A 27363-nucleotide genomic window follows, 5' to 3' on the forward strand; every position below is an offset into this window, starting at 1 on the left:
TGATTTGCACTGCAACATCTTGCTTAAACCTACTCTGCAAACAAATTTACAGTTAGCTAGAGTTTTGGCCTGCATGAACCAGAATCAAATGAAATATTATTCCTGGCAGAATATTCAGCTCCTTCTAAGACTATAGAGCAGGTACAGACTTTTTCCAGAGATCAGTTCCAGTCTCCTCTTAGTACCGGCTGTTATACCACAGATCCCTTTCACAGACCTGGTCAAGTTTGGTCAAGCTCCAATCTTGACACTATTTAGTATTTCAATCCCTTTACTGCTCTTTGAAAATGTTTCCAGAACCCTGTTGTTTGGAGCAGAGACCTCCTCCCAGTATTGAGGGGATATACAAGCATTTGACAAAAGTGTACTTTGCATATTTAGTTCTGTCTTAGGACTGGGGAAGGACTATGTTCCCAAGGCTCCTTCCAGCCTTACAATTCTGTGACATAAATTTATTTCCCTGTGTATTCATCTCTCACTCTTTACAGATCCTAATCAGTCTATTTACCTCTGGCTTTCAATGGTCAGCAACTATTGCTCACCTTATGTTGGCACAGTGCCTTAAATATAGACCTTTAAAAGGTTTTTAGATCAAAAAAAAAGAAGGTGAAAGCACTTCATCATTCCAAGAGTATTAACATATTTTCTACAGTTAACATACAGGTAATTTAGAGTAAGGTTAGCAAATATTTTTTTCCATAGACTACAGTACAATACTGTATGTAATAATATACCATTTCAGCAAGGCTGTGATGTATCACAGGTATCAGCTTGTCTACAGTCACTTGGCTAGTAATTATGTTCCTCTCAGAACACCTCAATAAAAGAACTCATTGTATGGTGGAAATTCTCACTTTGAATGTGATCTTATCTAGATAGTATTGGCAAGTCTGGGTCTTTTTCATTGTTTGTTGTTATTACTCTGGAAGGCAGCTTTTGGCTTTTTATCTGATTTGCTGTTGTTTACAAATTGCTTAGTGAGTGTAACCTCTGGGAAAAGAATATTAATGATGAATTGGCAGCCAAGATAGAATATTAGCAAGCATGGCTTCATAGTTTAGTAGCTTGAGCATTCAGATTAAAGTGAAGAGACCTAGGTTCCCACCCTGTTTTACAAACCATCTGTGTACTCCAGTCAAAGACTGCTTGACATAAGTGATTTTTGAAACAGGAGTCCCATGCTATTTATCTTCCAGGTGAACAGCCAAAATACGTAAAGACCAGACCTTTTTTTACACCTTTTTTCACAGCTACTCTCAAATCCTATGAACAATGTCGCAACAGTAACAACAACAAAAAAACAAACAGGAAAAAAAAAGAAGCACAGTCTTTGGAGAAGGAAAATACTGATTCTTTTTTCAGAGGGAAATGGAAAGTGATGTCAGGAGAGGCAGAACTCTGTATATGTGTTGTAGCCAGGGAGCTATTGCTTAGCAAGGGGACACTTACTTGGAAAGAAAGCAATGGTCCCTGCATTGTCACCTGCAACCGGAAAGAAAGCAATGGTCCCTGCATTGTCACCTGCAACCAGGGCAGCATGCTCTCAAATTGCTCACAAGATCAAACTCCTCAATCTAGACAGGTGGAGGAGCACCTTCAATGAGATCTCATACGGATTCCTTTATTTTTCAGTAAAATGGGAATGCCACACTGTTTGATACAGTGCCTCAGCTGAGAGAAGAGCTCACAGGCGGCAACCGGATACAAATTGGTTTATTTAATAATCTCAGGCAGCTGTCAGTGGGGATAGCTGAAATGAACTTAGTCCAACACTAAGTCTTACTTCAGATGACCACATTCCTTTCTCAGACCTTGCCATAACCTAGCATTTCTGTAACACATGTACCTCGATACAATACTATTTCTCAGTCATGCACAACAACTAGCTATAGCGCTGTGGAAGTCTACTTCTCCCATTTTCAGTATTTCACAACCATCAAAAAAACTGTGCAGATGTTCCACAGAAATTGAGCATAAGATGACCTTCTTTTGCTCATTAATTTATGGTATATTGAACAAACTGTAAATGTTGAATTTACGACATTGTGCTTGTCACAACATCAGCATTCTTTGCACCGACATAAGATTCAGCATTTCATTCTCCTTTTACAATTATTTTGCCAAAACATGGCAAAAATCATATCCACAGAAAGCCTAACTAGCCCTCAAATAATCTATAAGTGGTCAATACCTACCTACAGTTCAGCTAGTCTGCAGGAGCTTTGTGATCTCCAAGGGAATTACTTGCACATAAGAAAAACATTGATTAATTTCTTATGTTTTTTCAAACACTGGCAGACATATGACATATATTGTTAGCTCATTGTTTAAAATTTCATAAAGGGTGGGGCATGCTATGAGCACTTGTCTTTCATGTACCAGTGAGGAGATTGCAGGTGTCACCATGTTCAGTTGAATTGAAATCTTCTCAAATTTTGACCCATGTGGCAATTCCTTCCCCAGGTATCAGAACCTGTTCTCAAGAAAACCTTGCCCTGAAATCTTTGGAAGGACAGCAAATCTGCCTATTGAGTCTTCTTTCTCTTTTCTTTCTCATTCTTCCCTTAAATATGTACTTCAAACTTCACATAATAAAACCTTTAGGCATCCCATGTGATGATTAAGAATTTCAGCCAAAATTTCAGCCTGTCATGACACCCCACTTTTACCCCTGGTTATGAAAAAAAAATAAACTAGAAATTATGGAGAATACTACTCAGAATGACTGAATAGAGGAAAAAAAGATTAAACTAAAAATTACTCTAAAATTGGAAGGTCATCTCTTCTATGCCTTCCTAATCAGGATTAGTTGTTGATGAGTGAGGGGTGGGCCACTCTCCAGGTTTTTAAAAGTCTGCATGCTGAAGATCCCATGATGTCCCTAGTCCAGGGTTAGCAGTCCCCAAGCAAGACATGCCACTGTGGGACCAGAGAGTTGTTCAGACAGTGGGTGGTCCTGTCTTGCCTGTGACACAGCAGTCCCCAAAGCATCAGGCAGAGCAATGGGCCGTTGTACTGCCTCCGATCCAGGGTATGCCTCAAAGAGCAAGTTTACACTTTTACTACTAAGTTACTTACAGGTTTTTCACTTAAAAGAGAGCTCAGCTATTCCAGTAAAAAACAAATCAATCAAATACAAATAACACCATTGTAATGAAACCAAACCTCCTCCCTTTAACTTTCCACCCTGCATTCGACTCAAGCCCACAAATCAAGAAAGGCTGAAAAAAGAAACTCGCCACAGTAAATGTTAAAAAAAAAATTATTTTAAATCAATTATTCTATTTATCCAGGCTCCTAAAATGATTGAGTGATAGAAAGGAATCCCAAAAATGTTCTTTTCCTCTAAAAACTGGAAGTCTACCTGAATAAAATTCAGGCACTGAGTATTACATAAACACAATCCATAGCTATCAAATTTAGAAGAAAGAAGGGTTAAGGTAATTACAGTCTTCAAAGCATCTCTTTTCTACTGTTGTTTCTAGTTACTTGATGATGCATTAGATAGCACTTCAAATGCATATCATTGGTGTTTATATGGTAGAAAAAATAAGTATTAAAATTAATGTCTGTAGGTCTTCTCAAAACCTTCTCTTCTGCAGACTGAACAACCCCAACTGTCTCAGCCTTTCCTCAGAGGAGAGGTACTCCATCCCTCTAATCCACCTGATGGCCCTACTCTCAACTCACTCCAACAAGTCAATGTATTTCTTGTGTTGGGGATATGAAGTTCAACAAGTGAAAGTGCTGCATTCTGCACTTGGGACAGAACAACCCTGGCTGTACAGACAGACTGGGGAATGAGAGGCTGTAGAGCAGAACCACTGAAAGGGATCTGAGGGTTCTGTTCAAAGGCAAGTTGAACACGAGCCAGCAGTGCCCTGGCAGCCAGGAGGGCCAAGCGTGTCCTGGGGTGCATCAGGCACAGCATCGCCAGGTGGGCAAGGGAGGGCATTGTCCCACTCTGCTCTGCACTGGGGCAGGCTTTGGGTGCCACAGTATAAATAAGAAGGGTATAAAGCTATTAGAGAGAATCCAAAGGAGGGCAAAAAAGATGGTGAAGGGATTAGAGGAGGAGCCATATGAGGAGCAGCTGAGCTCACTTGGTTTGTTCAGCCTGGAGAAGAGGAGACTGAGAGGAGACATCACTGCAGTCTACAACTTCCTCATGAGGTGAAGAGGAGGGACAAGCACTGACCTCCTCTCTGAAGCCAGTGATAGAATCCAAGAGAATGGCCTGACGTTGTGTCAGGGGAGGTTTAAGTTGGATTTCAGGAAAAGATTTTTCACCCAGAGGGTGATTGGGCACTGAAAAAGGCTCCCCAGGGAAGTGGGAGCACCCAGCCTGACAGAGTTCAAGAGGCATCTGGACAACACTCTCAATCACATGGTGTGACTCTTGGGGTAGTCCTGTTCAGGGCCAGAAGTTGAACTTTGGTGATCCTTGTGGGTCCCTTCCAATTTCAGATATTCTATTGCTCTATGAAAATTTTGCCTAAGATGAGAAAAAAGTTTCAAAGTTTCTGGGAAACTCAGCAGGTATATGAATTCAGTGCCAAAGGAGCACTACCTTTGCAAAGCACTATTCTTTTATTATCTTATTCACTACTATAAAATCATCTTAATGTATATTAGGTGATTGGGTACCATTTTAGCAAAATAAGATAAAATATAAATAGACTGCATCCTTTGCAGTCAAGCTAATTCCACTGTTTTTCTTGCCAGTGGAAATCCCTAGTTCACCTCTTTTTCTCATGCCAGTTTTCCAGTCATCTGATTTTCAACTTAACTAGAGCTAGGCTTACACAAACCACTTGAAACAGTTACTTATAAATGCTGCAGTGCTACTTACATCTTATTCTGTCCCAAGTGGTTATCATGTATTATTTACTATATTATTTGACAGTAACTGCCACAGGCCTGCTAGAAGAATTGGTTTAAATGCATAAAGAATACAGATACATAAAGAACTGCGTATCTTGGGTGTTTTTAGATCTAGTCCTGATTTAATTAACCTAAAGCATGTAATTTAAATAGGAGGTGAATGCATGAATACCTCTGTGGCTGAATTGCAAATCAGGAATTCATAAATTAAATCACAGCTTGCTTAACATTCATAAAGCATGCCCGGAGGTTTGATTTTTTTAAAATTCCCTACAATGCAGGGAGCAATTCAAATAACACTAAAAATTAATCCATCATTGGGTTTTTGCTCATGCAGTAAACAGCACTCTCTTCCTGAGGAGAAACCAAACTAGGTAAGACCAGCAGTTGTAACCCAGTTTTCCTTAATCTGTGGGATAGGGACAAAGGAAAAGAAGAAAAAAAAGAAAAAGAAAAGGAAAAAGGAAAAGGAAAAGAAAAAGGAAAAGGAAAAGAGAAAAAGAAAAGGAAAAAGGAAGTGTTAAGTCTTCTTTTATAAAAGGGAAAAAGAAAAGAAGAGCTTGCTTTTCTGTTTTTGCACTTTGTTTTCTTTGACAAAAATATTTTTACAACCCCAAGGCTCTCTGGCTTTTCAAGCCTTTTTCCAGGAGTTCTCCTAATGCAACAGCATTGCACTGTTAAGAGTTCATATGCAGTGGATGGCAAACAGTGGCCAAAAAGAGCAGACAATCATACAAGAATATGAATTGTTGTAGAAAATATCTGCATGCCTAATATTATAGTGCTATATCTTTGGAAATAATTGAACTCTATCCTTAACTGCATTGCCTACTGGCAGTCATGATGCATGGGTAGAGGAAGAGACATTGACATTTGAAAATATTGCATTAAGTACAGATGGGTGTTTCAGGCAAGACAGGGCTAAATACATAATGCCTACAATTCAATTTTGTTGTTATTTACAGCTGACAGTGGATTTCTGATGAATGTGTAAGGATAAAGATAGGTGTAGGTGGTTCTCAGACAGTAGAAAATAGCATTAGCATACCATACTTGTCTGTGAAAAAAAACCAAGGTTACAAATAGATGCCAGGGAAGGCTCACTGACAGTTCCTCATGGATTATTATAGCTCATTATTATGGTATTCATAACAAAAACCCTTCCATCTAGGGGAAGGGAAGGGAAGGGAAGGGAAGGGAAGGGAAGGGAAGGGAAGGGAAGGGAAGAGATAAGTCATCTCTTAGCAAATGCAAAGATATCCTCCCTGTCTTGGGAAGTCCCTATGTGAAAACTTATGGAAACCATAAGAAAATCTGAAGAAGCACTGCTACATGCTGGCCCTGCTACTATTGTGTTACAGACAGCACCTGCCACTGATCACTAACAAAGACAGGATTTAGGCTGACATCTTTAAATTCTTACTCTATATATGGTTCTGTGAATCATAAATAGTATTCTGGCTTTTCCAAGTAAACATAGCCCTGATCCTTCAGTGGTCTGAGTCCTACAGAAACATATCACTAGGTGGGATCTTAACTTCAGCATCTGCTTACTACTGAGTTCAGTGAAACTGCTGCTATGATTCACTTTAAGTAAACCCTAAGGACAGGATTCTTGTACTGTCTAAGGACACCATGTGGAGTCAGTGACACAAGACTTTTTCTGAAGATACAACAGGAGACCACGTGAACATTAAAGGATATCTTTAATGGCAATGGGTGTCTATGTTCAAGGAACTGAACTTCATCCAGTCTGAACTGGTCACTGAGAAAGCCCTTGTCAAGACTGAGCCCTCTAATTCAAATTGAGTGGCCCACATTTCACAAAGCTTTTTTTTGTTTTGTTTTGGATTTTTTGAGCTGTTAATGCACACGTAAATATTCTGCTGCCTTGGAACACCAAGAAGGTACTAATATCCAAAAGCCAGAGGTAAAGATATGCCCCGGGACCTGCACTGGAGAAGGTCAGAACTTGAATATTTCTTTCACTTGGTTGATTAATGTAATTCCAACCCTTTGAAAATAATAGGAGAAACAACAGCAAGTCCCAATACAATGGTGCTGGGTTTGAAGATCATTCCATGCAGGGAGGGAGGGATAGAAGGAGACAAAAGGTCTTGGTATCTGAACTGGAGATTCTGAGATTGCTAAAACATTTCAGAGCACCATGACAGTGCTAAAAACTAATTTTGATTCAACTTTTCATTTTAAAATTTCAATTAGAGCAGATGAGACTAATAAAAACAAATCATAGATAAAAAAAAAAGCATTTTGTAAGTAAAACTTTGCTCCATGTGAAATTATTTTTTCTTGCACTTCTTTCTTGGCAAATTTTAAAATGTCAGGTTTTGTATACAGATGAAATTAAAGTAATTTTTTAAAACTGTAAGCTTCTCTGAGAGAATGAATTTGTAGTCTGTGTTTCTCAGACAGAGATTCTGTGTGGGCTTGAGAAATTTAGGCTGGAACGAGGAATTTTTGAAGGATACATGAAAAGATGCAAGTAAAAGTAAATTATTGACATTTTCTCTATTAAACAATTTTAACGTGAATTGCTCTTTAGCTGCTGGACTTCTAAATTTCATCCAAACCTTGCTTAAACATAAGGACAAGGTATTCTAAATTAGTGTTATGGCCAGACTGAGAAGGCAGCCTGTGCTCTCCATTTGTGGAGTTGTTTGAGATATAAATGAACTGTATCAGGGTGGGTCACTTATTTTTTGGTGCCCCCAGTTTCAATCTGGAATATAGACTTCTGACTGCATTTACAGTGTCCTTCTAGAGATCTTTTCTTCTATCTGGAGGACCATATGAAGGAGGACACATGCTGTATACATAAAATGTCTCTCCACAGGTAGGCTGTCTTCTCTTTTCCTCTCCCTCTTTCACCTTTCTTCTACTCTTAATGCTAGAAATAAATCTCAGAAGTTTGGTGGTCTTTGTAGGAGGTGAGAGTTAAGGCCAAAATAGAAATATAGATCCATCTTTATATTAAAGATCACATAATGTGAACATTGATAATACCTACACTTGTACATCCTTAAACACTGTTCTGGGATTTAAAATGAGCATTTTTTTGATAAAAAGGGAAAGGCTTCCAGCCTTCAGGGCACAAATCTGTTTCCCAGGATGACTGGAAACATCTGGTAATCATGCCTCATTGCCTCTGCCACACAAATATCTATTAGATGGAATGAGCAAACACTGTAAATAGAAGATATTGGATAGTTCTAATAGCACATTGGGACAAAATTAGTCCTTCACTCTTTTAAAAATCAAAGTGTCTGCTGTTGCATGAAGCTACTCTACTCATATTTTTCCACACTACCAAAGAAAAGTTCAAATCAATAGTTAAAAATAGAAAGATATTTATGGTGAGAAGACACACGGTCCACTAATACCTGACGACAGATATGGTGATTGATACACCTTGGTTTATTTGCTAGTGTTGTGTGTAGAACACCACAAAAAAGTAGTGAGGAAAATTTAGACCCCTAGGTAATAAGTGAAGAATCAGTCCTGGCACCACCAAAATGCACCTGTCAGAACAGGCAGGTGCTTTTGTGGACACTCAATGCAGTGAGGGCACGGCGTGGGATCTGAATGCATGTTGACACATCCACCAGCAATGAGCTGTCTGACAAGGCACCAGACAGGGACTGTGCCCACCCCCATTTCAGGATTCCATACCTTTGTGCATGCACTGTAGTCTGGAAGCAGAAGTGAGGAGTAGCAAACAACTCCTTTGATCAGCAAGGTCCAGTGGGTCAACTGATCTTTTCTCCCCCACTCCTTTCTCAGATCCACACAGATCATGAGACCCAAACAACCCCTGCTCAGTGGTTGCAGCTCACCTGCATCCCTTTCCCCCTCTCCAGGGCTGGGACAAGCAGCACCAGAGTCTATTTCAAAGGAACAAGTTGATACTTTATTATACCACAAACTTAAAAGGAAAACTAAGCAGAATTAATTCAAGAGAATACAGTACTAACTGTATTGAAAAGGTACAAGTCCTGAAATCCTACCTCAATTTATACCCAATAGAGAAAGAAGATGGTCCTTATTGTTACAATGCCATAAAAAAAAAGAAATAGATACAGATAAACTGATGGATAAACTCCATGGATTCAGTCAACAAAAATTTCATGGTCATGACATGTTCTCATGGGCAAATTATCCCCTGGCAATTTGTGAAATTGAAGACTAGATAAATTTTACTTGGGTGCTTAACAGAGGCACCCATGTTAGGGATTTTGTGGTCCAGCATGGACACAGGAAACAAAGACAGATGCTTCCTCAGGAGAGACAAATGCCTCTTGCATGATTCAAGTCACTTCCCACTCTGCCACTACTACTTCTCCCCACTGTAGCTCTCTTCTCCATCCCTCCTGTACATCTTATAGAATTGGAACTCTTTCTTCACTCCTGGCAGAAAGGGAATTTCATTATGGATGGGCTGGAATAATAGCAGGTGCCAGAAGAGAAGAGAAGAGATACTGGAAGTTGTTGCACTCTTGTGATACTCATGAACAAAGGAAAGTTTTCCTAGTAGGACCTGGAAGGGAAGAAATAAGCTATCTGGCTTTCTGAGTTAATTATTAGAGACAGATTCTCAGCTGCAAATACCTCTTCTGTATTACATCTGAAGGATCCTATGCATTTGCCTGTATTTTGTGCTTATACCCTAACCCCACTCAGCATCTGATGGTCCAATGGTCTCCTGGGCACCTGCATTTAGGGAGCCCCATTGGAAGGGCTTCCTGACTGACCAAGTGTGCTATTGGAAAGCATGAATCGTGGGGTGCTCTGAAACCAGCTTCACAATACTTAAATATGAAAAACCTATATTCATTCAAAGAGGGCAGACTGACTTCAGCCTTTCTTCTGCACAGATGATTCATTCCAGGAATAATGAAATGTCAAGGTTTTGGCAACCCATCCTCCCACAATCTGCCATATCAAGGCACAAACTTACGAGGACAATCTGAACTCTGAATTCATGTTCTAATTACTCTGCTTACTTGACCTTAGAAGTGGTGCGGGGACTGCAAAGGTAATCACTGCCTGCCAGGTGAAACACTCACAATAGCAGGATCATGGTTCCTGCCTCCTAGACTTCCTTTCCTTTGTGCTTATTTTCACAATTACTTCAAAAGTCCTTACAAGATGTGTGACTGAGAACTGTTAACATTTTTATATAAATGAAGTCTTGAACAATGATTTCTCACTCCCCATTCAATTGTAAGTGATTTCAATGAGCAGCAAAATCTCACACCCCCTAATGCTATATTTGGCCAGTACTGGTGCACAAGTTCAAGCAGTCTTCAAGAAGAGAACATTTCTACCTAGGAGTAGCTTGATGAAAGATAGATACACAGCAAATATCATGCATTCAATGGATAATAACCACTTTGTATGCTTCCACTGTACATGTCATCTGAGAATTGCAGAACACTTCTCGAATGTTAATTGAACTTCGTAATACCCTTCTGAGACACATAAAAGATGTAATGAATGTTTCAGCTCCTCAGTAAACTGTAGTAGCTTCCAAGAGAGAACCAAGAAATTATCTGACAGTATATAAACACTTCAGCAGGCAGTGAGAAATGTCAGCATATTACTTTGAAATAAAGGGAATTCAGTAGCAGTTTATTCCAGAAGGCTAAAACTTCCTTTTGCTTCAGATTCACTGAAACATTAACAAAAATACAAGTCAGGAATTTACTATTCTCTCCTATTAGCTCACTGTTTAGCAATACAAGTGCCCCAAGCTCTTTCTGAAGTATCGCTGCAGTAAATTCTGCCAAAAAGCAACATCCGTTGTTTCTCTTCTCCACCTCCTGCATCGTTTGCTGTCCCTGTACAGCAGCTATACCATCAACTACGGCTGTAGTAGTTGTACAGCCTCCCACTATGGGTTATGGTATGGATGCAGCATGAAGTGGTGTGGCCCCAGGCAGGCCAATTCTGTGAGACCAAGGCTCTAGAAACATAGAATCATAGAATCACAGAATGCTTAGGATTGGAAGGGACCTTAAATATCATCTAGTTCCAACTCCCTCCCAACTCCTGGTTTAGTGAAAGGCAGGGGGATGCCTTTCACTATACCAGTTTACTCAAAGCTCCATCCAACCTGGCCTTGAACACATCCAGGGATGGGGCATCCACAACTTCTCTGGACAACCTGTTCCAGTGCCTCACCACCCTCATGGTAAAGAATTTCTTCCTACCATCTAGCCTAAACTAACTCTCCTTCAGCTAAAGGCCATTGCCCCTTGTCCTATCACAACATGGTCTTGTGCAAAGACCCTTTCCATCTCTCTTGTAGGTCCTCTGTAGGTACTGGAAGGTTATTATGAGGTCTCCCCACAGCCTTCTTTTCTCTAGGTCGAACAACCTCAATTCTCTCAGCCTTTCTTCATAGGAGAGCTGCTCCAGCCCTCTGATCATCTTCATGGTCCTCCTCTGAACTCATTCCAACAGGTCAAGGTCTTTCTTGTGTTGGGGGCTCCAGAGCTGGATGCAGCACTCCAGGTGGGCACTCTTTCACAACAGCAGAGCAGAGGGGGAGAATCCCCTCCCTCACCCTGCTGGCCTCGCTGCTCTAGATGCAGTGCAGGACACAGTGGGCTTTCTGGGCTTCAAGTACATATTGAGCTTTTTGTTCACAAACGTCCCCAAGTCCTTGTGCCCAGGGATAGTCTTGATCCTTTCTACACCCAGTCTGTACTTTGCTTGGGATTGCCCCAACCCAGGTGCAGGACCTTGCACTTCACCTTGTTGAACTTCATGACGATTGCACAGACCCACCTCTCAAACCTGTCAAGGTCCCTGCAGATGCCATCCCTTCCCTCCAGCTTGTGGACTGAACCACTTAGCTCCATGTCGTTGGCAAACTTGCTGAGAGGGCATTCAATCCCACTGTCCATGTTGTCAACAAAGATGTTAAAAAGCACTGGCTCCAATACCAACCCCTGAGGAATGCCACTTGTGTCACTGCTTTCCACTTGGACACTGAGATGTGAACTGCAATTCCCTGGCTGTGACCATCCAGCCAATTTTTTACCCACCAAATAGTTGATCTATCAAATCCATGTCTGTCCAGTTTACAGACAAGGATGTCATGGGACAGTGTCAAATGCTTTGCACAAGTCCACATAGATGATGTCAGCTGAGTTTTTCTCTTCTGCTCCTGCTGTAACTCCAGAGTAGAAGAATTTTTTAGGCATGATTTGCCTTTATTGAAGCCGTGTTGGCCGTCACCAACTACCCCATTATTTTCCATGTGACCTCCTTTGCCATGACTCTTTTCCCTGGTGCTCTACATGTTTGCATATGGCAAAAGAACGATCTTTCCCACCTCCCAGAACTTGCATTCTAAGTAAATCAACAGAGCAGACAGATTCTGTTCCCCTAGGTAACAATAACCAACAAATTTTTCCTCAAGTTCCTGTTGCCCTGTGAAGCTCCACTGATTTCAGCAGAATTATAGCTTACTTACTCCAGTAATATCAAAGAGAAATTATTATCATAGTTTTCTTTATTATTAAATGATTTATGGTACAAAAAGATAATGGCATCCACAAAAGGAGAAGTTTTGAATGTGATGCTAAGGGTGGGATATCCAAACCAGGCAAGAATAAGGCTACCATGGATACTACTACTCTATCATTTCGAGCACTTCAAATACATAAAACATTAAAAAATAATTATGCATCTACAATATCCATGTTTACAGTCATCCATCATGCAACTTTCCATTGCATTTCCCATATGTGCTCCTATTTACCTCAGGCAAAAAATACACATGCTTCTTCACTCTGTTTTTCTTTCAGGCAAAGACAACCAAGTCACACATCAGAGGTTACAAGAGATCTTAACCTAACAGACTGCAGATGTTTCATGGAAGGGAGAAATCAAAGTGAGAAAAGATATTGTAAACTAGTTTGAAATTATAGAAGTATCAATAAACAATCATTTCTACAATTTAAGGGGGTAGGGGTGCAAGGACTCTTTTTTTCCATCAAATGTCAGTGTACCCTAACAGGACATCTCTCTATTGCCAGTGGCTGTTAGCCTTCAGAATTTTAGTGAGAAATTAAAGGTCATCTTCCTATATGTCATATCCTACTGCAAATTAGTTTTTGCAATCACTAATTGATGAGAAACTGCAAGTGCTTATTATACAGATAAGTGTGAAAGCTTCACTTCAAGTTGATTTGTTTCTCCTATTGTGGTTATTTGGAAATGAATCATCTCCTATGCTCTCTTTTTAGTAACTGCCGACTACTTGCAACTAAAAAGAAAATAGAAAAGGAAGGAAGAGAGAACATAAATCAGAAAAATCAGAAATAAAAGTTTACTTCAAATTTCATATTTTATGTTGCTTAAAAATACATACATAAACACGGGACATACTTACGACCTTTCATCCTGTCGTAAGTAGTACTATTATCCCTCCTATGCAAATGTGAAAACTATGACTCAGACATCTAATTTGTGTAGCTTGCTGATTCTGTTATGCATTTGATAAAGAGGCTTAATAACTCACTGAGCAGAGTCTCTGCAGGCTTGCACATATTCACAACACAAATACTGCACTCGGAATGCAATAACACATCACCATGTTCCAGTGAAATCCTATGCCACATGGCACCAAGAAAGATTATTACCTGTCCATGTGTTGTCTCTTCTACTTGCAGCAAAGAAATAAGCTGAGCAGGTATACTTCTCCAAGAAAAATTAGCCATGAAAACTCTTTGCCCTCCTGTAATATCTCCCCTCACCAGGTTCATTGTTCAAAATGGATTAGTGCAGAAACACGGCTACAATAGTTCACTCTTTTCTCAGCCCATGAACTGGCAAGCCACAAGTGAAAAAATCATCATCCCAAGATCATTCTGCTTTCTGAATGTCAGGTTTTAACCCCAGCTGGCAACTAAGTACCACAGAGCCACTCACTCACTCCCTACCCTACTGGAATAGAGAGGAGAATTGGAAAAAAGTATAAACTTGTGGGTCAAGATAAGAACAGTTTAATAATTGAAACAAACTGAACAATAGCAGTAATAATAATAATAATAATAATAATAGGAAAGAGAGACAGGAACACAACACAGGAAAATGAAGCAATGTACAATAAAATGCTCACCACTCACTCATCAATGCTCGGCCCATCCCCAAGCAGTGATTATCCCCTTCCAGCCAATCCTCCCAGTTCATATACAGAACATGATGTTCTATGATATGGAATACCCATTTAGCCTGTCTGGGTCAGCTGTCCTGGCCGTGCTCCTTCCCTGCTTCTTATGCACCCCCTCACTGTCAGAGCATGAAACACTGAGAAGTCTCTGACTTAGGGTATGCACCACTTAGCAACAAACAAAACATCAGTGTCGTATCAACAGTATCCTTGTACTAAATCCAAAACACAAGACTGTGCCAGCTACTAAGAAGAAAATTAATTCTATCCCAGCTAAATCCAGGACACTTAGGAAAAAGTAAGTGAAGTGCAAGTGCCTTTCTTTTTATATAGACACAATACTTGTAAGATGCAAACTCAAACATTTGTCAAAGGTATGACAAGGATGAATGCAAGTAAACAACTTCAGAAAGAGAAATGCCCTGCTTTCTGTCATAAATCTAAACTGAGATTACATCAGCCTTCTGCTTAAGATACTCTATTTAGACAATGTCATTATCTCGCAACAGCCATCTATAGAGCACTGTGTGGGTTGAGGTCAAACCCCAAGGTTTCTATAAAGCAGGCATTTGCAAGTGCTAAAGTGAATTTCAGCACCAAAATCAGAACTTATCTTTGGGACATAAGTTCCATTACCCAGTACTTGAGGGAGGTGCCTCCCTCAATTTGAAATCACAGACACAACTCCTTCCACTGCTGGGTGACCATCTCCATGTCGCTTCATAAATCACTGCTGCTGCTGCTGCTACTGCTCATATGTCCTAATCTGCACCTCAAGAACAAGACACCCTGCAAAGAAGATGGAAGGCCTGAGCTCTCATCTCTCATGACATCAAAAGAAACTAAGCACAATTTTAGCAGAGTGCTTAAACAGTAGATGATAGTTCAGGGGAGACTGGGAGAAAAGAGGAAGTGAAGGATCTCTCCTTTTGGAAGCTGTTCAATTTAGTTGTGGATAATTAACCATTTACTTAGCCAGAGCAAAGGGACAACAATAATTCCCAGTTCAGCTATTAAGAAGCTTTGCTTCCTGAAGTGAATTTTAATACCAATCCCTATTCCAGTGAACACTGTAAATACAAAATATTTAGCATCTAGTGACAAATGGCAACCAAATAGAAGTATGGAACTTTACATTTTGGAAAGGAGTTGTGATTCTGTGATAGAATATCTAAACATGTTGGCCAAACTGGCCTTTTGTGGCTAAACTGACGACTTGAACTTGATGAACTCATGCTGTATTGCATCTCAAGGGGATTGTTCCTACTACTCAATAATACAAAATGAGGTTCAGCCTCCCTCACTATCTGCAGGGATTTCTAGGACTGTACCTGATGTTATGAGAAGACTGACATCAGACTCTCTATGGAATTCAAGTTTTCCAGCGTGTCTTTTCCTTTCCTGTTGTTTTTCTTTGCTTAGCCTTTAGCCCTTGTTCAGTCTTCTGGTCTACATCTGTTACGTGCAAGCTTTAAAGTGTAGAGCTGTCTTACTAAAACAGGCAGCTTTCCGTTCTGAGAGAAGCAAGGCATGCTGCACACAGCAAGAATGCACACAAAGGCTTCAAGAGCATTTTTGAGTATGAATTGCCAGAGCAGACAAATCAAGCAAGAAGCAACAATTATGAGCTGGAAAAGAGAGGACCTTATTTTACACTAATTGATACTTACTGGGAAGACAAAAGAGAGATTAATTCACTTCACAGTATCACTTACTGTGGAAAGGTTTGAAAAAACAAAGCCCATGGCATGCCTGTAGGTAATTGCTCTCAGTCGGGCACGTTACGTGTGCCTTTTGCAAGCACTGTTTGTGAGAACACTGCTTTCATGATTTATATGAGCCTCTAAAATTATCTCCCTACAAATTACTGCAGATATGGTGGTAAAGTGGCTTCCTCTGCATGTGGAAGAACAGAGAGATAAAGGCTGCAAGGAGGTGCACTGAATTTTTATTTTGGCTCATTTCAGTGGTGCCTCAGCTCTGGCTTATGATTTCATGAGGGGGAAAACAGGATATTTGAAGGGCACATCAATAGTTTTCTCTCTTTATTCCCATTTAATATACTTTATTCAACTTGGCCTGAAAAAAAAAAAAAAAGAAAAAAATAGCAAGAAAACTTCCTAAAATACATTTCTTCCTAGAAACATTTGTTCTTTGTCAAGAAACATCACATTTCTTAGAAAATATTTTTCTAGGATTTAAGGTTAATAAGCTGAGCTAAGAAATTAATCTCTTCTCTGCTTCTCTTCACGGTAGTTTACAGTATAACTAATATTTTTATTAGCTCTTTGAAATCTGCCAACTTCATGCACAGTTACCTAGTGCAATACTCTGAAACAATGTTATTTCTTTAGATTTTCTGAATGGCAGAAGCTTCAAGCAAGTTTATTTTAACATTTTACATTAACATCAAGCATATCTCTGCTGATATCAAAATAAAATGCTTGTGTGTGTTAACAAATATATAAAATCTTTTGGTATTACCACTTATATTAGAAGCATTCTGAGTGCAAATTATCATTGAAGAGTTTAAAAATCAATAATTATCTGAAAAGTACAGGTAACAGCTTCTCAGGAAAACATGTTAATTTTTCAGTGATCCTAAGAAAAAAGAGATCATAACTCCTTGATTAAGATTTAAATTCAAAATACTGTCTTTAGGACTTATTTGAATTCAAAAGTACTGTTTTAGAGACAAGACCCACGCATACATAGAATGCTAAACCACCAACTTAACTACCACAGCACTGACCACAATGTCCTTAGCTGACCAGGTGGTCCAGCTTTCAGAGAACGCAGAGTTCATTGGTTCGTCTTTCCTTGTGGACAAAACAAGCAGATTTAGGTACTTCAGAATGACACCCATGAATCTCCTTGCCACGGGTGTGACCCACAATGTTAGACAACATGAAATGACAAGGACAAAGGTGTGACATCCTGCCCTTCTCAGTGACTCAGAGGTAACAATGGGTAGCATCCTCCACTTGATCCTTCTCCCACCTGTCCTGGAAAAGGACAGTTTTATCTTCAAAAATAAAGCTGAAGAGACTGATTTTAGACAACAGCTAGCAATTCATGGCAGTCATCAGTCACAGCAAGCACAATTTCATGAGGGGGAGGTCCTGCTTGTACAACCTGATTTAAAAGATAACCCACCTAGCTGGTCTAGGAAAGCCAGTAGATGAAGTCCTTTTGGACTCCAGTGAAACTTTTGGTACTGTCTCCCACAGTATCCTTCTGGACACAATATGCAGCATACACCCACACATGATGGATGAGCAACTGGCTTACAGGTCAGGCACAAAGGGTTATACTGAATGGGGTGATGTCAGGCTGGCTAGTGGGATTCTGCAGGGCTCCATCCTAGCCCCTGTGCTCTTCAACATCTTCATGAACAACCTGGATCCAGAACTCCAAGGAATACTAAGTAAATCTGCCAATGACACTAATTGGGAGAAGCTGTCAACTCCCTTGAAGGCAGGGAGGCCCTGTAGTGAGACCTTCACAGATTAGAGGGCTGGGCAATCACCAACTCTACAAGGTTCAATGAGGGGAAGTGCCGGATTCTGCACCCAGGATGGGGCACCCTGGTTGGGTGTACAGACTGGGGAATGAGATGCTGGAAAGCAGTGCCATGGAAAGGGACCTGGGGCTCCTGGTCCCTGCCAAGCTGAACATGAGCCAGCAGTGCCCTGGCAGCCAGGAGGGCCAAGCGTGTCCTGGGGAACATCAGGCACAGCATCGCCAGCCAGGCAAGGGAGGGGATTGTCCCACTCTGCTCTGCACTGGGACAGCCTCACCTCGAGTGCTGGGGGCAGTTTCGGGTGCCATAATATAAAAAAGACATTAAGCCATTAGGGAGTGTCCAAAGAAGGGCCATGAGGATGGTGAAGGGCCTTGGGGGAAGCTGTATGAGGAGGGGCTGAGATCACTTGGTTTGTTCAGCCTGGAGGAGACTGAGGGGAGACCTCATCCTAGTCTCCAACTTCCTTGCGATGTGAAGAGAAGGGACACACTTCTCTCTGGTGGCCAGTGATAGAACCCAAGGGAATGGCCTGAAGCTGAGTCAGGGGAGGTTTAGGTTGGATATGAGGAAAAGGTTTTTCAGCCAAAGGGTGACTGAGCACTGGAACAGGCTCCCCAAGGAGGTGGTTACAGCACCAAGGCTGACAGAATTCAAGAGGCATCTGGACAACACTCTCAGGCACATGGTGTGACACTTGGGGTATCCTGTGTAGGACCAGGAGCTGGACTCAATGATCCTGATGGGTTCCTTATAACTCAGCTATTCTATGACTGAATTCTAGACGATGACAGACTTGGGTTCAAAACCTTCATTTACCCTATGAAAACCTCTGGAAAGCAGTCTATTCCTGCCAGACTTGTCTGACCAATAGAAGAAAATTCAAGATTCAGTGGATGAAGAAGAAGAAAGAAAAAAGATAAATTATAATATAATTATTATATCATATAAAAATTATTTTCACTTAAAAACAAACATATTTTATTTATCACTTGATACAAAATACATAAACAATCTTTGCAGCAGGAGCAGAAATCTCCAAAAAGCACACATCCTTACAAAAAAAAATCCCCAGTCTCATATTGTGGAGGGTGAAGTTCATCTAAGCATAATCAAGATGTTTCTCAGCAACTCTGAAGGTGAAAATCTACGTGACTATGGATCTCAAATGTATCCAGGATACAACTGACCAGTTCATAATTTTGAACCTCAACACCTAAACTATGTTGGTATCCTGCTGACCAAGAGTCTCTTGAGATCTGATATTTTGTCCAATATAGGATGATATTTGGGTTCATGTAAGGCAAATTACAACTCCTAAGTAAAGTGTATTGAGATTAAAGGAGTATCTATAGCAACTGAAGACAAGAAAGAGTGAACCCCCTAACCTAAAAGAAGTTCACCAAGGACATTCAGAGGTCCTTTCAGAAGAACACAGAGGATTAAAGTCTCATTAAATGTTCACAAAAACCAACATATCCCTTCGTGGGAGACATTACCTGGATGATCCATTAGGATGCTGGACACCTAATATTTAAATCTAACTAATCCTTACAGTATATCACAGCTGCAAATGAACTCACAAGAAGAAAAAGTGTACATCTTTCTCATCCAGGGAAGTCACTACACTGAGCTGTCGTCTGTCAGCTTCAGTTGCACATTATTTACAGTGCTTTCATCTTGTCTCAGTGTATTTATCCTTTGTGAGCAAATAGCAAAAAGGCAATAAAGTAAAAACATAACACGAAGACGTGGCAATCCTTCTGCAGCATGACTTTTGCAATACATATAACATCAGGATCTCACTATCAAAAGAGGTAAGAAAATACACCAAAGCCTTGCCATTAATTAGATTTTAAGTTCTCTTCTTGAAACATAGCAAAATACAGCCCCTTAAGGGGCAACCATTTCTCCCATCAAAAAACAAAATTAACTCTGATATCCAGATGGAAGTTGCAGATACAATTTTAATACCATGCTTTTGGCTTATGAGGTTAAACTGTTTTCATTAGGGAGCTTTTTTAAGTTAGCTTGGCATGTACTTTTTCCTAAATTGCATAAATTTAGGATTGGAATAACAGATACTCTAATCTTGGCCAGCACAGGGAAGAGCAATTTCCGGAGCCAAGCCCTTTCTGAGAAGTGAGACATCGAAAATTCTCTGTGGAAAGGAACTGTGACTGAAGACACTACTACTTGCTCCTTTTTCTTTTTGGACCATTCCCCATGTTCCTTTTGATAAAAAGAACAACTTCACTGCTGCCTGTCAAAAGACAAGACTGAGGATCTGACTAAAAGAGGTGTCAACAAAGATAAATACACTTAGTGGTACAGGGAACCCTCAACCATGCTAAGATAAGCAGCTGTTAAAATCAAATCCTCTCTCCTCCTCTCTCCATCTTTCCATTAGCCAGGAAACATTTTCAATTTTCCAACCCTAGAAGTTAACAGATGGCTTTCCTAATGGCTGAAGATCGTGACTTTGCCTTGAGAGCCAGCTGCCATATGTGGTCTACCTAAACTTCAAAAAATTGATATTCCTATCCCAATACTGAGATTATCACTTGGGAAGACCATTATTCAGATTTGGCATTCATTTTCTATGTCTAAACTGTAATATTTTAGGAAGTCAGGAAGACATAGCTCATATTATATTTTTATTAGCTCTCTACAGATTTGTTCTGGGCAGGGGAGACCTGAAATGTATTAGATGAAGTGACTGCATGGCTCTAGGGATGGTACCATGATGGGACCCACTTTGAGGATCAAGAACTGCAAAGAAGAGATGGGATCTATCTGCAGAGGGGCAGAGGCTCACAGGCTCACAGGCATTGCCAGCACATTGAGGAAGGTGATCCTGCCACTCTATTCAGCATTAGTGAGGTACACCTGGGTTCCCCAGTACAACGGCAAAATGGACATATGGAGACAGTCAAGCAAAGGGCCACAAAAATAATTAAGGGACTGGAGCATCTGGTATACGAGGAATGACTGAGATTGCTGGGACAGTTCAGCCTGGAGAAGAGGAGGATCTTATCAATGCGTGTACCTAACAGGATAGTGTAAAGAGGATGGAGCCAGCAAATTGAAATTCCATTTAAACATAAGAAAAAGCTTCATTACTTTGTGTGTGCTTAAACATTGGAAGAGGTTGCCCAGAGAGCTTGTGAAGTCTCCATCTTTGGAGTTACTCAAAACATGACAGGACAGCCCTGAGCAACCTGTAGCAGATGACCCTGGTCTGAGTGGGCTATTGGACTCCATGATCTCCACAGCAGCCTCCTCACCTCAGCCATTCTGTCATGTCTATGACCTAGGACACTGGCAGCATCCTGAGCATTTGCACAGGTACTGAGACACAGGTTAGGTTTTTTCTTTGCAATGGCCCCCCATCTTCTCCCTTGTAAGGCAGGTGAAGAACGGATTTGATGAAGACACAAAGAACCAGGTGAACATGCACACTGTGCTGATACATTCAGGTCTGAACCAACAAGTGGTACAACAAGTGGCTGTGTGAGAATGACCCTATGTGTTGGTTTAACAAAATCTGGTTTGAGGGGGCAGGGAAAGAAGAAAAAAGCTGTTCGAAACTTCTATGTCTGGCACAGAGCCAATCGCTGAAGGCTCTGACAATGGGCAGGTTACCAGCCCAATTAGACAGGTTGGTAACACCTCTGTGATGACACATTTAAGAAAGAAAAAATCACAAGAATCTCTTTCTTGCTCCCCTCCGAGGGGTGGCGAGGGGGCCCCTGGGCCCCTTCCCAGGGAGGGCTCCTGGGCCCATCCTAAAGCCGGGACCATGTGGCTGGGCCCCTCCTGAGGACAGAAACGCCCATGCGGTGCCAGCGAGGACCACGCAGCCAGCAGCAAGAGACATGGCGAGCAATCCCCTGATGTGGAGCCTGGGCAAGATCAACCTCTCAATTGCAACTTACAGACACCAACATTCTTCCAAGTCAGGGGAAAAAGAAAAGTTAGGAGACATGAGAAAAACTAACCTGGCGGCACCAAGGTCAGTGAAAAAAAAAGGAGAAGGAGGAGGTGCTACAAGCACTGGAGCTGAGATTCTCCTGCAAGCCGTGGTGAGGACCACAATACAACAAACTGTTTCCCTATAATTCATGAGGTGTATGGGGCGGTGCAGAGATCCACACACAGCCTGTGAAGCTGGAGCACGTGGATGCTGAAAAGCTGTAATCTAGTGAGGAACTTGAACAGAGAGAGAGGACCTTTGCTTTCAGAGATCGAGGAAGAGAGCCTTCGCTTCCAAACTAGAACAGCTCATCCTTAAAAGACTAAACCCCATGAACTAAAATGACCCACGCTAGGCAGTTGTGGGAAGACTGCTTGACCCATGGGACGGATTCATATGGCAGCAGGTTCGGGCGGGCTGTTGCTTGTGAGAGTTAAAACCACACTGGAAAAGTTCGCAGAGAACTATCTCCCATGGGAAGGATCCCACGGCACAGCAGAAGAAACTCTTTTCCTTAAACATAAAGAAAGACTTTTAAGAAGTGAAATACTGACCAAAACCCCATGTTTGTTTCCTTGCATGGTTGGTAAAAAGAGGGAGGGATTGGGGAAGAAAAGTGTTCTGAAAGTTTGCTTTGGTTCGCATTACCCTTTTTACTTTTAATTATGTCAATAATAAATCTCCTCTATACTGTTTAAATTTTGAACTTGTTTTGCCTTAAAGTTTTTTTTCAATAATCCTTATCTCAACTCATGAAAATGAGTGAATAGTTTTCTCGTGGGTGCCTGGCACTTAACCAGCATCAAATCGCAACACAATGTGAAGGTCAAACTGTTTGGACAGCTGTTGACCAAAATACGCATTATCTTTGACATGCTTAACTTTTATATGCAAGAGTAATTAGAAGTAAAAGTATCCATTTGTTTACAACTTCCCATTATTTCGAATTCAGAGTATTCATATGGGAACATGAATAACAGCAATTATATCAGTAGAGTTACACTGGGCAGATTTCCCTATGGCAGATCAAATGTATGTTTTATCACTTCTTGTAAGGGCTGCAAAGGAAATAATTAACAAGGAAGGATTTGAAAGGGAACAGGACATGAGTTTAACGGACAGAATAAATAATGCAGTCCTAAAAACAGATCCATGTAGGATGCCCATGAAAAAGTTTTAGAAATGTAAGCGGGTAGAGGCAATGAAATGTTAAATTTGATAAACATGTCAAGATACAAGATCCCACAGTTGGATTTATGGAAAGAATCATAAGCTCACACTTCACACAGGAGCAAATTGAGACTATTTCCTCATTTGAAAGTAAGTAGAGCTTGTCAGATTTTAAATTCTGTAACTTTTAATCATTTCTAAAATTAATGAAAACACACATTGGAAAATTCTCAAAAACATAATCCCTCATTTTCCCTCATCTTCTCTCTCCTTTTGATTTTGAAAATAATTTAGTTCTCAAAATAAAATCACATGGATAAATCAAAAAGTCAGATATCACCATGCTCATCCTGTAGAGATTTCACTAGTGTCCTTCCCCTCCAAGAACCAGTCATCTCTTTATTCTGCCACACTGTATTATTTAATTTCATTAATCACATAATGGGTGGCATTTGCTTAGTGTCACATAATGCTCTACTTTTACTGTTACCAAAGTGGCATTGCACTGTAGTTTAGAAGTGATATTTGTCACAGGGCAATTTATGATGGCTCACAGTTTTCCATTTATTTCTGAGTGCCGTGTGGAACCTGTGAGGCCTGTAACAAATATTCTACTAGTGCATTCTGAGGATTTCCTAGAAGTATATAATTTTATTTAAATTACCTATTTGAATCTCCTCCCTTCAGCAAAAGCCAAATTTATGGCCACATAAATATTTTTCCCTAAATTACCGTCTCTGAGTGTGCAGAGCAGTCAGTCTCTGTGGACGGTATTTCTCCAACAGATTCATCCTTTGTATGTGTCTAATGCTGCCTTTCAGGCATATCAGAGAAATCAGTATTTAGCAGTGAGATTGCCAAAGACGACTCAAGTGATGTGATCTGTAACTGCACACATGCAGGGAGAGACACAGAGATAGCAGCAGGTAGGGGAACCTAGATAATTCTCTGCCCTGGCTACTCCAGGAGCCACCAGAGGAACTACCAGCCCAAAAAAGACCCATCTCCTTGCACAGGGAGGAGCACCAGGGCACAAGGGCAGGTGAGGGAACACCAATAATTCCATCAGAGAAATGAGATCTCTCCCTAGACTGTCCCCAGGCTGTCACAGGGGAGTCTCAGCCCCATGGGCCAAGCACAATATCCAGCACCACAGGGAAGCGGTTTCCTGGAGCCCCTCCCAAACTGAGGGGTGTCACTGCCTAGGGATATGGGAAGCAATATGGGATGCAGGAGAAGAGTACCTTGGGATTGCACAAAAATGTATCACGAGATGCATAAGGGAGGAGGCACAGGCAGGAAAAGGAAATGATACAGGCCAGCTCCTGGGTGCACTAAGAATGGTTCCTAGGGGCCCTTAGTGTGTCCTCCCGTGTGTGTTGGGTGTCTGTACGTGGGTCCCCCTCCACAGCTGGAGTGGTGCTGCAGCCTCAGGGCTCCTATGTCCATGTGCTGGGAGGCAGGGAGCAGCTACTGGGCAGACTGAGTGTCTCATCCAGATGCTCACTGAGGAGAGCCATATGGTGTACGTGTATGTATATATATATTCCCACTAGCAGATTTTCACCCTGAACAGCCAGAGGGTAACAGGATGAGGCTGTTGGTGCAGTTTGCGTTTCTGTTAGTGCTGAGTTCATGTCTGTGCTGCTCTGTGGGGCCAGCTGTGTGTATGTGCTTATGTGTGAGTTCCATAAAGGTGTTTGCAGGCATGACTATTGCGGATACTAGCCCAGTCTGGCTTGTAGTTGGACCTGAGGGAACAGAGCTGCAGCAACCATCCCTCTGTTGAGCTACTGGATTTGGAAAGCCTAATCAACGACCAAGAATTAAACTTGCAGAGTCAAAATACCTAAGAGTTAGAAAATGCAAGGTTGTATGAACTGAACTGTTCCCCTTACTATAGTATTTAGTTATATCACATACTAACTTCCTCTAGACCATTATGTCATTCAGTACAGTGATAGTTGTTCAGAAAAATTGTGACTCTTCTCATTCAGTATGTAGCTCCAGCTCAGCAAAAGCAAAACTATTAGTTTTGGGATAGTTGAAAATACAGTTGACTATCAAGGACAGTTAATATAGTCCTTAACAAACCATCATGAATATGCTTTGTAGCCTTGCCAGATAAAGAAATTGAAGACTGTATCACAGAATCACAAAACCATCAAGGTTGGAAGAGACCTTCAAGATCATCTAGTCCAACCATCAATGTGGTCCAACTGATACCCTTCAGACTTGTTATGCAAACACAAAAGCTATCACTGACAGCTACATTTATTAAACGTTGAAGAGACATTTTATTTTTTACAAGGGCAGAAGAACTCAGAGATGCTGAAACCTAAAGTACTTTGTTTCAACTAATGGATATAGTATTTGCCACTCAGCAGATTGCCCTTACCTGCAGAGTCACTGTCACAATCTAGGAAGGAGACACAGGTGATCTGTGAAAATAGAAATAATGCAAATGACTGAGACTGCTTTTTTTCTGTGAAGAAGGAAAAAGCTGAACTGCTACCAAGAAGAAGGAATTACTGGTCTTCAACTTCACAAACACCCCTTCACCAGAATCTTGGCTACACAGTCCTATATTATCTGAAATTATTTGAGGAAAAGGTCTCACACATTATTACCCTAAAATGACCTTCAGCATCTGAAAGCATTATTCTAAGTATTTATTTCACATTGCCTATGTCCTTGAGAAGGAACACTTGTAATAACTTTGCAAAGGGCTGCATTCAACTATCACTCGCCTACCTTGAAATTTTGCTTAATGAAGCCTGTAAGGCTCAACTCACAGGGCTTCTTGCCAGCCCTCTCTGCATCCTAAGTTTTCATCTGCACCTGCCAAAAGGTTGATTTATTTGGGCATAATAATTTTTTGTGTGTGCAATCACATTTCTGTGAGCAGTCATAAAGACTTGTATATAACACTCAATTTACCTCGGCATCTTTTTCTAAGGGTTTTTTAAAGACATTTCAATGTAATTTTTAAGTCATTTTTAATGCACAGAGGGGCCTTCTGATAGTGAGGATGATACAAATCTGGCTATGACACAAGGTATGGAGTGGATCTCCTGGCAGCCTTGACTTTATTCCCCATCTTCCTCATTCCTTCCACAGCCAGGCACAGTTGTATTCAAAGGGCTAAATATTAATTGTGTCTAGACTTACATTAAACTCTTCTGATGGCTTTGGTGCAACAAAGGGCAAGCACAGAGAGAGGCTCCCACACTCTGTGCACGTACCCAGAGATTAAAGTCTTTGAGAATGGCCCAGTTTTAAAGCCTTGTTCCTCCCGCTCTGTGTATGACTATACATGCCATACTTCAGAAGGGGATAAAGAGGCAGTGTCTTTGACCATGTAAAATCTCTTGAGTTCTTGCTTTCATTTCCCCTTGTCCACAGCTTTTTCCAAAGACAAAATAACTCCTATTCTAAAGCTCTTCCTAAATGCAATGCTAAATGGCTCTCTCCTACCAATGAAGGACGCTGAAAATACTCTCTCTGGCCATGAAGCAATACAGGCTATCTACTGAAAGTGCCCATTAATAGCTTACTTGATCTTCTCCTTTCAGTCCACTTTAGAATGAAAAAAAGGAATACAAATTCCCCAGATCTATATCCCTCTCTAAGACCAGTGACACTCCTTTCCCTGTCCCTCTTCCTCCTCCCCACAAATTATCAGATATACATCGAAAGAGTGCGTGGTCAATTCTGCTACTGTTACCTGCCCTGAGCAGCACTGGTTCCCATTGCTTGTGGCACAAGCACACAGGAAGTCCTTAGACTAAAATGCCTGGGATTCTGCATCTTTCTTTTTAAGTTGAAACTTGTTTCTTCTCCACTTCTGTCATTACCACTCCTGAAAGAGCAGGAGGTGCTCTGCACAGGGTGAGCAGACAGAATAAGTGTGTATCCATGATGAGGCAGCAGGAGCAATCACTGCTACTCTATCACTCTCCTGTTCACTAGGAGGTATTTTTTCTGCCTTGCTAAGGATCTCTTCTGATTTCATTAGTGAGACAGTAAAAGAGCCAAGTCCTAATGATCAGCCATCAGGCAGTCCTGGAGATGCACCTCTGTGTTCATTTGGAGCAACTGATCACAAAAAGGTGCTGGTGCAAACAAGCGGTGTGCAAATCAAGCACCCCAGAACAATGAATGCACAGCGGAAGATAACGGTTTTGAACTTTCTCATCTGTGTTATCACATCCAATAACAATCACACCAACATCTAGGGGAGCATCCTTGGAGCCCTGAACAGAAGGTTCTCTGAAAATCCTGAGGATCCATGAGATCCAAGTCATTTCCAAAGGACAACTCTCTTCACAACCACCCCTCCCAAAGTGTTGCCGTAAAGTTCATCACATTTCATTACAAGGTTCTGTTATCTCTATAATCACTGAGGACATCGTTTTGCCAAGATCCCTGACTCACTACGATAATCAGTCGCACACTGATCTCCTCTCTGCACCGGCCTTTATCCCGCCAAGTCAGTCTCCCCCGCTTCTTTCTCTCCGCTGTTTGCCCCCTTTGCCTGTGGCGCTGGGGAAGGAAACATTTTAAGCGCTTTGCCTTCAAGTGCCACTCGCAGGGGAGGGGAACGCC

At 41.1% G+C, this 27363-nt stretch overlaps 1 long non-coding RNA gene across 1 annotated transcript in view; it reads left to right on the top strand.

Annotated features, from left to right (window-relative positions):
• Positions 1-13219, top strand: part of LOC108448038 — an 18414-nt gene extending 5195 nt beyond the window's left edge. The window contains exons 2-4 of the long non-coding RNA XR_001863823.1: positions 6745-6848; positions 7656-7738; positions 12720-13219. This is a non-coding gene — a long non-coding RNA (uncharacterized LOC108448038). The remainder of the gene's footprint in view (positions 1-6744; positions 6849-7655; positions 7739-12719) is intronic.
• Positions 13220-27363: the final 14144 nt, after the last annotated feature.

Source organism: Corvus brachyrhynchos, unplaced genomic scaffold, assembly GCF_000691975.1.
Source record: "Corvus brachyrhynchos isolate BGI_N302 unplaced genomic scaffold, ASM69197v1 scaffold14, whole genome shotgun sequence".
Classification (NCBI taxonomy): Eukaryota; Metazoa; Chordata; class Aves; order Passeriformes; family Corvidae; genus Corvus; species Corvus brachyrhynchos.